The following is an 11,227-nucleotide window of genomic DNA, read 5'->3' on the forward strand; positions in this document are numbered from 1 at the left end:
GAATTTATTAGTTTGAAAAAAATAAAATCTCAATTGTAGGTGAGACAACTAATATTTAAAAAAAGAGATAGATGAAAGAGAAAACCTAAACTATAGCTGAGATGACCGATATTTAATAGAAGAGATAGTGGAGAGAGATAATCTCAACTATAGCTAAGATGATGTATAATTAAGTGTTATCTAATCTAGGGGCAAAATAGTAATTATAAATTATTATTAAATTATTTTTGAAAAGTTGCATGGAATAAGATAAGAGAATAGTAGAAAACTATACTAGAATTAGGTAAGATGTTTAGTTATAATACCAGAATAAGGTGGCTTATTATAGAATAAGCTTATTCTTATTCTACAAGTGAACGGGAGTAGTTCTTGAGTTGGTGTTATGGCTTTTTTTTATTTTAAATATTTATTTAAAAATTGATTTAACTTGGGCCATTAATGTACTATTTATAATAATGGCAGACTATGCATAGTGGTCCTTATAACAAGAATTAACTTACTAGCGTTTCAATATTAATTTTAGTATTTTAAATCACAACATATGGTGATGCTAGATTATGCTAAAGGTTTTTATTTTCTTTAAAAAAAATTTCACTTAATTTTGATCATTTTATTTTATAGTTGTTTATGGAGCTAAAATCAGTGTCTTTCTGTTAAGCTGTTCGAATCAACTTTCTATCTTATTGTAGTGTGTCAAATATGGATAGATAAACTGACCTAAAATAACTTTAGTATTAGCATGTAATTTAATTTATTTCTGAAGCTCCAACGTAGGTAACTACTCACTTTGCAATTGCATTCATCTTATTGCTAGATCCATTATTATATAAGGATGATCTCAAGAGACAGGAACCAACTAACAAAGTAGTAATATTAGGCAAGTAAATCCTAAGTACTCTAGGAGTCGTGTTGTTACAATTTAGATCTGGATCAATCCGGAGGTAAGAAAATTATAAAAATTTAGGTGGTTCTAGCCTTGTGAGTTAGGATTCTAATAGCTCTAATTTCTCCTAAATCATTGGTTGGGATTAAAAGATATAAATAAAATAATAGAGGAAGATCAAAACGGAATAGATTAGTAAATATCTGACGTTGTAGTAATCATTGGAAAGTGGTGGACGGCTAAAGGTGGTGGTGAATGGCCCTATAATAGGGTGGCTATTAGAGAAAGGTGGTGGCTAGGATTTTAAAATTTAGAGGTTCTATGACTATGATCTACTCCTAGAAAATTAAAGACGATCTAACGGTACAATAAAATGATAAATGCGATAATAAAAAAAAGAAAATAACTAAACTTAATTAACTCTCAATGTTTTGATGCTTGATTAATAAACAAATAAGCTCCTCCCCTCTATATATATATATGTAGAGGTTGGGTACAATAAATTCTACTCAGATTAGCCCTAAAGGCTTATACGACTTGAACTAGCCATAAAAGCTTATACGACTCAAACTAGGACTTGCCTTAGAGGCTTACATAAGTTAATTAGACTTATTTTAGTGGCTTATATGACTTAATTGGATTTGTCTTAGTAAATCAATTAAAAGATAAAGACTTTATCTATCGAGCCCAATATCTTCATGATGTGATCTAATCCAATTTGTATCATGTGTAGATACTAAAGTGATATTTTACTATAGGACTTCATCACATTCATGTCATACATGTGTATACAATTATTTATTAAACAGCATATTATGCTTATTTACTATTTTACAATTATGCATGGATTATTTAGTGCATTCGTGGTGTATGATAACAATGATGTGTATATAATGATGATAGTTACCACTACGTCACTTTCACTTATCGTTATATAGTAGTGTCTCTTTACTCACTCAGTTTGAGGTTAGGGGGCAACGTTTATCTAATACTTATATTTATATTCGTTAATACTTACGGTCATTACATCTATGAGGGAATTATCATGAATCATGTATGCTGATTCGTGCATGTGTGACACTATCGAATACGAAAATTAGACACTAGATGATTTTAAACTATGATTTAAAGACAGGGGTTGTTAGACTTCGTAGTACCGATGAACACAGGGTGAGGGCGTCTGTGCTGAGCCTAGTGCTTTGTGGCCCATGTTGAACTAAATGCATTGACATCTATACATTATTTAATTTATTTATAATAAATTCTTGATAAAAATTATGAATCTAGAAGTATATGATCATGATTTGACTTGGATTGAGTCAGTATGGATTATACTAGTGAAAGAGACATATGGAACCCATTTTGAGAGATAAGTCCATAGAAAAAAAATTTGTAATATAACGACATGCTACCAAGTGACTCTAGCAGGATTAGGAAAATATTCTTGAATTTTTGTCCCAGTGACTCTAATCTTACTTAACGGCTATTGAAAAAGTTGGTAAGGTACTATAGAGTACCTATTGTGACCCTAGATGGATCAGCTATTTAGAAAAATTTCAGGCGTCATCCCGATGGTGACTAGATTATGTGATATGGCCATGGATCAAAGTACCCATTAAAGAGAAAATATGGCATTTTATCAATTTTGTTGGATATCCAAGATATTAATTTCAATAGTTGTAAATTCTGTTTTCAGAGTGATTTTTTCAGATTTGCAAGTTATTGCAATATTCATAATTCATGCATTTTGGAAAAATTCTAAAAAATATATATTTATTTTGAGAAAATTGTTATATATAAGTTATCATTCATTGTGCACTATATTATATTTATCACTTGATTTTTCTGTCGTTAAATATATTCATAGATAGAGTGAGATTACTTGCTAAACGTCGAATTCATTAAACATCTATTTTTTAAGGATCTAATTAGAATAATTTAAAGTTGGACTTTAGAGACCAAGCTCAAGATTGAAATCCTCCACATTAGGAGTCTATGGATTAGTTTTAGTTATTTAGATTTTCTTTTCATGTCAAATATTGCCTTATGAATTATTTAAATATTATTTTAGTTAGATTAATTTTAAATTAAAATATTTGACTTTATTCCAATTATAATAAATTTTATTTTCATTGGCTTCATGTCTTTTGGTTTTTCTCGGACTACATGGCATATCATGTCTCTAGGCGGGGTGTGACAAGTTGGCTCATGTGATGGTAATAGGCCTATGACTGAGATCCTTAGTCTGCGAGGTGGCAGCCAATTAGTCAATTATTCTCTTAATAATGGGTGGACGATACTAACGCCAGATATCCTCCCTCTTCGATGGGTGTTGCTTGATGTGAGCTTTCTAGTGTTGTTCACATTGTGGTTATGCATGACCCTGAAATGAAAGATTTGATAGTTTGATACGAGGCATAACATATTTTTTGTTACTAATACATGTGAGCTATAGTTATGGATATGGCAGGCTATCATATGGACGCATTATTTTGATCATGTTTGATATATATATATATATATGGGCACAATATTCCTTATAACAATTAATTAAATAGGCCTACTAACGTTTATTATAGGTTTGAGTAGGTCCATCTAAGAATTCATATATTTATTAATCAGGTAGAGTTGGCATAGCTGCACCAACGCTTGATACGTTATTAAAAGTAATTTAAAATAATTTATCATGAAAATAAATAATTTATGGGCACAACATTCCTTATAATAATTAATTAAATAGTCCTAATAACGTTCATTATAGGTTTAGGTAGGTCCATCTAAGAATTTATATATTTATTAATTAGGTAGAGTCGGCATAGCTGCACCAATGCTTGACATGTTATTAAAAGTAATTTAAAATAATTTATCGTGAATTTTCGTTCTACTAATTATTATCGATTTAAAGTAAATTACATAGGCAACATTTAATTAATCTTCTTTGATAAATAATGCAACCTGCTTAAAATAATTTTCCCACATTAATTTGTATTAATTCTCCAATAGGAGCAATTAATACAGATTCACCTAGATTACTCATTTGCTAAAATTAATTTAACTAATATTATAATTAATCATGCTAATATCCAATTAGAACTTATTCCTTATTAGGAGTAATTAGTAACGGCACTCTCAGGCCACAGTCTAAATCATTAAAAATTAATTCATAACAATTATATTATAACTAATAAGTTGTCCTCCAAAAATGATTATTAAGGCTCAAATTTGATATGATTAACTAAACAAAATGATTAAAGTAACTTAAAAATATATTAAAGAGTAATTAATCCCTTTGGGTCAGCCCAAGGCCTAAAAAAATGGGCTAGGCTGCAACTAACCCAAAAACAATAATAAACTTACCAAGGTTGGGCCCCAAGCCCAAACTATCTATGAAGCCACTTGGGTTGGGCTGTTCCCCAACTCACAATAGGTTTAAGCTAGGCTGCTTGCAGCTCAACCTACCATAAGCAACCCAGCCACACCACAAAACTCGAGTTGGGCTGCATGCAACCCAACCCGAAACACTCCACCCCTCCTTCCTCACCTCGATTGGAAGAAGGAAAGAGGGTTGTCGATGGTCACCTCTGTTGGCAGCTTAGGCCATCATCTCGATCGACACCCCATCGGCGGAGGAAGGCACCCACCAATGGAGGATGGCGGTGAAACCAAAGACCACCTTCAGACGGGCAAGAACCCAATCGAGATATGGGAGACTAGTCGAGAGGGAGTCCACTCGCTAGAGGTAGCCAAGGATGGGTTACCTGACAGCTTCGACAATGAGGGTATCCACGCGAGGGGAAGCTTTATAACCGTTTGGGAAAGGGCGACGCCGATGGGGATGGCTGGCAACCAACTCAAAAATCGCTAAGGGGAGGCTACCACGTGTAGCCTCCATCAAGGCACTAGAAGGCCCGCACCCTCAGCATAAAGATGGTGAAAGAAAGCTTCTCAAATCAGAGCGGCGAGGTACGAGGTTGTCGGTCAGCCAATCCAATGAAATCAAGAGAAGCGAGAGAAGATGAGGAAATGTAAATTAACTAACAAATTTTAAATTAAACTTACATGATGAATGGGGGAGCTCCGATGCTTCAATCCATGGGGTTGGAGTCCACTGGCTACTCTTTGGCAAGGCATGCAGAGAAACGGGAAAACGGGCTGCTGGTGAGGAAAAAGAAGGAAAGAGAGAAGAAGAAAAGGAGGGAGAGAGGAAAGGGGGGCATGTTCTCTACACGTGTGCGCCCTTTAGTTTAACACACGTGCTGATCACGTGCACGTTCAATTTTTTTTCACCAGGATGTTACATTCTGACTTAATTTCTTCACACAATCTGATCTTTCATAAGCTATGCGATTTGATCGTATATATGGATCTAATTTATACAACTCAGATAAATATGTTTTTGTCCATGAATTTGGCATTTGCTCTTGCATACTCGAAACAATTTCTCATCTTAACTGTTCAATCCTCGGAACATTAACTTCAAGATTTTGCTTATTTTCTTGGCTTGGATTTGCATACTCCTCATAGATCTATGTTCTCTATTCTAAATCAAAAGGAAAAGGAAAAAAAAAGAGAAGACAACAATCAATTTGAAAATTATGTATGTAGCTTTGTTAAGGGGTTTGTGAAAATAATTACCTTATAAGTGTGAAGCCACCATTGGATACCTAAAATATCTCCAAGCATGTTTTATAGGTTGATTTGACTTCTAGCATTGATCATATGTTGATCTATGTTAACAAATTAGCATATAATATGATTTTTTGCAAAATCAGTACTTAGTATCATGCATAATAAGAAAGTGCTTGATCTCTGAATGCTTAATAAATTTGATATCACTAATTAGAGTTTAACATATATCTATTTGCGTTAATGTATCTTTGATTGAATTGAAAAGTATGAAATTAGCAAAAACTAGAAACTATACTATCAGGTATCAGATTTTTCTTAATATACTTGGATACTATGAATATTACATTTTTGGCCTTAAGTTTGATTGCTTGGATGTTATAAAGGCCTCGAGATGACTGTGATTCAGATTTTTGAGGTTTAGATCATAATTGGAAAGCTTTTCTAAAAATTTAGTTTTGAATTAGGGTTTGAACAAATTACCCCATAGGATTAAGTGCCCTAGCTCCATCCAGATGACACTCTTGCTCCTTAGAACACTGTTGTCAGGTCGAGACAAAAACTAGTCTGAGTTCCTATATTTTCACTCCAAACAATTTCCCATCTTAGTCATTGGAATCTCAAAACGTTGACTTCAAGATTTTGCCTACTTTTTGGCTTGGATTTGCATATTCTTCATCTATCTAAGGTATTTCTTCCTTGTTTTCATGATTTCATCTAAATTATATTTCGATTTGAATATAATGTGAAGTGAATCTGCAACATGATATCTAAGTATCCCACGTTAATTCTAATTTTTGCTTGAATCATTAAAGATGGAAACATAATTTTGTTTGTTCTTCATCCACTCACGATAGCAAAAGCCAAGCCAAATAACATCAATATCTACCAAAATACAGGAATCATATTTCACTGAAAAATAGTAAGAGTCCTAACGTGATAGAAATATAAGTTCTAGTTAAAGAAGTAACAAGAAATTACTACTAGATACAATGATCAGCATTTGTTGATGAAAATTCCTAGAGAACTAACTAGATATGGATCTCAATGCAGAAATATATCAAAACTGTAACACCCATCTCCAATAGATGGTTTCTACGTGACCTATTAGTTCGTGTTTCTACATAATATATCAGATAAAAGCCTGATATTTCTACAAATGATATAAGCAAAATAAGCTCAAAGTATCACAGGCTACAACAAACCTCAAAATACATATTCATACAACTATCCGCCTAGGGGTTACAACAATTCTTACTAAAATATATAAGAATAGAAATAAGACATAAACACTACCAACTATCCTTCTAGCTCCTCCAAAGACTCAGGATCATCCACTAATATAAAAATACTTTTACCAAAAGGTAGTGAGTATAAAATCCAATAAGTATCCACTTGTACAGTTTAAAAGTAGTGTAAATAAAGATACAACAATGTAGTAAATATGAATATACTCATCATGATCACAATCAATACATTAGTAGCATATACTCATCATATTCATATCTAATGCGCACACATATTAGCAATCTATAATATGACATATATCAATCGGGGCTATCATGTCCTGAAACTAAAGCTCACACTGAGCTATGCCTATAGGCCATATCAACGCTATACAACATGATATATATCATTTTATACTATCAAGATTTTAACTTATGCTTACGTAGAGCCACACTTAATTGTCACATCAATACTCACACTCGACCACACAAACAACCCCAAGGGAGAGTAGACCCTACCGGTAATTCACCTGCCTATCGTTCGACGAACAACATGATCGATAGTCTGTCACCGTAGACTGAGAATTTTAATTATAAGCCTATATCACATAAGTCAATATCGCACATAAATACTAGCATCTGAGCTATTGACTCCACATCATTGCACCACCATAAAAAAAAAAAAAGCATGAGCCATCGCTCAAGGATGAGTCATTGAGATATGCAAGTCACTCCATTCATGATAGTGCACGTGTGTTAACGGTATAATATTATAAGGCATAAATAAGCATAATGAAACACACATTATTATTGTATATTACATGTTATCATATATAACCATGCTTGTAGATATGCATAGAATTATGATAAATGAAATTATGTTGCATAACAAGTAAAGTTAACTTGTACTACTTGTATTAATAATAGTAAACAAATATATGCATATGTATGATATGAATGTAATGATGTCATAAGGTAAGACATTGTATTGTCTGCACTACTCTTAGACTACGAAAGTTTTACTTTCTTCGTATCGCTTTCCAAATAATTGATTACAACTATGCCATAAAGTCATCTTTGTATGGTATAAAGTCTACCTCAATAATAAAAGAAATAAAAAGTATAAGCACAACTTACTTACCACTAATTAATTAAATAATCCTACTGACAACCATTATAGGGCTAGGTAAATCCACCTAGAAATTTTTATATTTATTAATCATGTAGATATGGCACAGCTGTACTAAGGTCCAACACATTATTAAAAGTAATTTATAATAATTTACCTCAAATTATTGCTCCACTAATTATTATTGATTTAAAGTAAATCAAATATAAAACATTTAATTAACTTCATCAAATAAAAAAATCTCTAATATGATTTCAATACACTGATTTGTATTAATTCTCTGATATGAACAATTAATACAAAGACACTCAGACTACTAGTTCATTTATTAAAATTGATTTAACCAATATTATAATGGACCATGCTAAACTCTAATTAGAGCTTATTCCATTAGGAACATTTAGTAACGGCACTTTTAGGCTACAGTTTAATTTATGAAAATTGTGAGAATGAGAAGCGGGTGGAAAATAATAAATCTTTAATTAAACTAAAATTAAATATATTCAAACAAGTCGATCCACGGGGTCAGTGTCTTCTGGTGGCTCTCCGGTGTGGGGAGACGAAAAAAGGGGAAAGAGAGGGGCTATGAGTGTGGAAGGAGGGAAAAAGAGAAAGGAAAAAAAAAAGAGGGGAGAAGAAGCAAGCACACTTAGAGATCTATCACATTAAACATGAATTTAATCAAGTAAAGAAACTAGATCATACTCAAAGCATACGCTAACATGGCACTTTTACATGGAAAAACCTCTCTAGACAGAAAAAATGTCATGGATTCGATAAAACACGAATCAATTTATTGCAAAATAAATTGTTGATATAAGACACATACAATCCTTACTGCTAAACCCCCAATGCTACTGATTGAAGATGCTTTTTCTCACTAGCCTTACATGCCTAATTACTCCTTGTAATAGATTACTCTTCGATTGATGTCCTCCGATATGAAGAGGTCAGTATTAAATGTCAACAAATCCCTAATTATAGCCAGAGGAGACCCATAGATAATTGGGTTAACAAAAAAAACAAAGATTAAATACATTTTATTTTCTATACTTATGTCCAAAATTATTTTATCCTCCTGTACTTTAAAAAATCTCAAACCAATCTATGCACTTATGACTAAAGTAAAATCGTCACTTTTTCTGACAAAGTTAATGAAGCACCCCCAAGTGACTAAAATGTCTCCGTTGATTATTAGGCAATAGATGGTTTTTTTATCTAATTTTTTTAAACTTTATTTGTCTTATTCCTAGATGTAATCTAATTATTAAACTTCATAAAAACCCAAATTTAATAAAATTTATTATATAGTTAGCACAATTTAAAAAATAAGAAAACAAAACATATGAGTATTCTTTAAAGAGAAAGAAATGCTTGTATAACAAGTGGAGGACATTTTTGTGCATAAAAAATAAAAAAATGAAGGGAATTCAACCCTCCAATTAATTTTTAAAATTTTTTAAGTGTACTCCGCTAATTTGGATGGAAAAACTAATGCTCTTACTTTACTCGTAAGTATAGTAACTAGTTTCAGACTTTTTAAAACATAAAAACTGATTTGAGACTTTTTGAAATTAATAAGAGTAAAATAATTTTGAGTGTAAATGCATGGGATAAATTATATTTAACTTAAAAAATAAATAAGTAAAATAATGTTATCATTCAAACGCCCGCACCACCATTCAAATGTTCTTGACATCTCCTCTAGGATTCTGCATTCCAAATTCGAATGGTCTTCGAATGGTGCTCCAAGGCCAAACAGCTTTAGATTATCATTCGTAAGCTATTCCAGTAGTGTTCACAACCTGCAGTTGATACTAGGCTTTTGTGTCACTGTTTGAACAATCTCCATTAAAATCGTTTACTAATAAACTGCCTATCTTGAACCTAGAATGAAATCTGCTGGAGATACAATCCTAAGTTATACGTGCTTTATAAAATAAACATGAAATCTAAAGTAACTACATCATAAATACATGTATTTTTCGTTCACGGATTTGTCATTGAATGATCAAAAACTAACGTACGTTTGAGAACTGTTGAAGGTTTTTAGATTACTAAGGTCTATCTATTCCCGACGTACTGGTGCCCTGAATGTAGGTTTAAGGTACAGAATAATTGCCACAAGTTGTCCACATGCATGGAGCCTTCTCCAATCTAGGTCTATTATTTCTTGACGCATATGCTTCCATCATGTTATGACTTGTGAAGTGGGACCAAGTCCAAGTGAGCTTTGCATGCATATGCAGTAAGAACCAGTTGCTGCTTGCCGGATTGTTTCTTGCTGCTGGGCTGGAAGGATGTGCTGATCAATCAACCTAGGCATGTGGAGTAGATCTTGTGGAGTTATGGCCCTTTCCTGACACATACAGTGAGGCATTTCAACATTAGAATTTTATAAGCCTCCAATGATTTTCTCTTTCCGTTTCTCCTTGCTGTTTACTGTTTTTTAAAATCTCATAGGATTGTCTAAGTTGTCTTCAAGGCACACAGAAAGAACCTTCTTGGTGCTCCAGGTTCTTCTTTTTTCTGTTATTATTCAAGCTTGATCGGCTTGGGATTTGATGAGAGTTGCATGGGAAGATGCTGATGTTTGTGGTGGATGATTGCAATCATGTGAAGAAGTAGTTGCAGTTTGGATTGAGTCCATTTCTTTATGTTGGACAGAGCATGTGGTGCAGAGTTATTGATCCTTCTAATAGAAAGAGAGAGAGAGAGAGAGAGAGAGAGAGAGAGAGAGAGAGAGAGAGAGAGAGAGAGTACTTGCAGTCATCATCATATTAGAAAAATAGCATTATTGTGATCACCCTCAATTGTTTATTCTCTGATTTGCTATATGTGTTTTGGGGTCCATGAAATGGCTGAATCATCGGTAAAAGGGAGCAAGATCCAATACTTTAAACTGTTATAATTCACACTTGAAACATCCATTGGTGTCCTTGAAATTGAAATTGTTCGGCCTTCATCTGTGGAAGAGTCTCAATTAATGTTATTGTAAGAGAAGACAAGAAAAAGAGGAGACAGTGACCCTTTTCTGTCTGTAACCATCACCATAAACACAATCATTGTCCTAATTTTTCCATGACCTCGCAGAATAGCTGTTCTAGATTTTTACCCTTGAAATTATACTTTAATCTAAAATAGTGTATTCTAATATTTAATAGTAATCTAAGATAAGATTACTCAAATATCTTTGATTTGCTATATAGATTAAAGTGTTCATATTTATTATAGATATGTAATATATACTTATATGTATATAATAAACACCCATTTACTTGTAGAATACAAATGTGTTCATTCTAAAATAAACTTTATTATTCTGTTATAGTAACTAAACAATTTTTTTTCTTTTTTTAGTAT

The 11,227-nt window shown here is 32.6% G+C and overlaps 1 long non-coding RNA gene across 1 annotated transcript; it reads left to right on the forward strand.

Annotated features, from left to right (window-relative positions):
• The first annotated feature begins 3,355 nt into the window (after window positions 1–3,355).
• On the forward strand, window positions 3,356–10,611 carry LOC140769532 (uncharacterized). The gene is made up of 2 exons (XR_012105922.1): window positions 3,356–10,235; window positions 10,328–10,611. It is a non-coding gene; the product is annotated as an uncharacterized lncRNA (long non-coding RNA).
• Window positions 10,612–11,227: the final 616 nt, after the last annotated feature.

Source organism: Typha angustifolia, chromosome 11, assembly GCF_048772165.1.
Source record: "Typha angustifolia cultivar Huaian chromosome 11, ASM4877216v1, whole genome shotgun sequence".
Taxonomy (NCBI): domain Eukaryota; kingdom Viridiplantae; phylum Streptophyta; class Magnoliopsida; order Poales; family Typhaceae; genus Typha; species Typha angustifolia.